This window comes from Cyphomyrmex costatus, unplaced genomic scaffold (assembly GCF_001594065.2).
Source record: "Cyphomyrmex costatus isolate MS0001 unplaced genomic scaffold, Ccosl1.0 scaffold421, whole genome shotgun sequence".
Lineage (NCBI taxonomy): Eukaryota > Metazoa > Arthropoda > Insecta > Hymenoptera > Formicidae > Cyphomyrmex > Cyphomyrmex costatus.
Genome location: NW_017278438.1, coordinates 1 through 1,276, shown reverse-complemented (window position 1 = coordinate 1,276; position 1,276 = coordinate 1).

Below are 1,276 nucleotides of genomic sequence, written 5' to 3'. Positions count from 1 at the left end.
AAGCGACCTTCTACGCATGACAAGGTCACATGCTGCCACCGGACTCGAGCTGAAGAACATTTCCGAGATTCCAATCTGCAAGGTATGCGCAAAGCAAAAGTTCACAAGTTCCACATTTTCTCCTCGTGTTCGCAGATCAAAGTACCCTCTCGAGATTGTTTATTCCGACCTCTGCGGACCGATGCGTACCAAATCGAACGGAGGGGCACGCTACTTCATGACATTGATCGACGACTACTCCAAGTGGTGTGAGGTCTACTTCCTTAAGACTAAGGACGAAGCACTTAACAAGTTCGCCGAATACAAGAACCTCGTAGAGAACCAAACAGGCCGTAGGATAAAGGCATTCCATACCGACAACGGCAAGGAGTTCGTCAACTCATCAATGGAACGAATCTTAAAGGATTCGGGAATACGGCGACGGCTCACTGTGCCTCACACCCTACAGCAAAACGGGGTGGCCGAGCGCAAGAACAAGACGCTTGTCGAAACTGCCCGTTGCCTACTCGCCAGGTCAGGCCTTCCTACATCATTCTGGGGCGAGGCAATTAATACAGCAAATTATATAAGAAACCGCTGTATCAGCAAGGGCTTGAATAATCGCACGCCTCACGAGCTGTGGACAGGCGAGAAGCCCGACGTCAGTCATCTTCGCACCTTCGGATGCAAGGTATTATTCCTCGACAAAAGTCCCAACAAAGGGAAGTTCGAACCTAGAGGCATCGAGGGCATCTTCGTCGGCTACACGGATCACCCGGGAAGCTATCGCGTCTGGATACCCAAGGACCGCAAGGTAATCATCATCAGGGATATCAAGTTCCTCGACGAATTCATTACCGATGACCAAAAGGAAAACGTCACGTGAGACAGCGCCAGCGACGGAGAGGATGGGCGATCTGACGACGATGCTCATCCCGTCCAAAATTCGACAACTACGATCGGAAATAATGAGACGATCGGATTAGATGACGAACCGGCTGAAGAAACCATCAACGTTACTGCCGAGTCGCGCGACCTTGATGGCAACCTGCCGGCCACACGCGGACCCGGACGACCGAAAAAGATATACACCGGAAAGCCCGGACGTCCATCGAAGCAATACCAAATCAAGGGACCGGCTCATCGAAGCGACGCAGCCCAATCTATCGCAGAACCTCCGGTACAGGGAGGAGGAGCATCTGACGACGATCATGACTGGTTCGACGCACAAATCGCTATGTCAGCACTTGAAATATCATTCTCTCGAGCTGTTACAGGTCCTGACGGAGACGAGTGG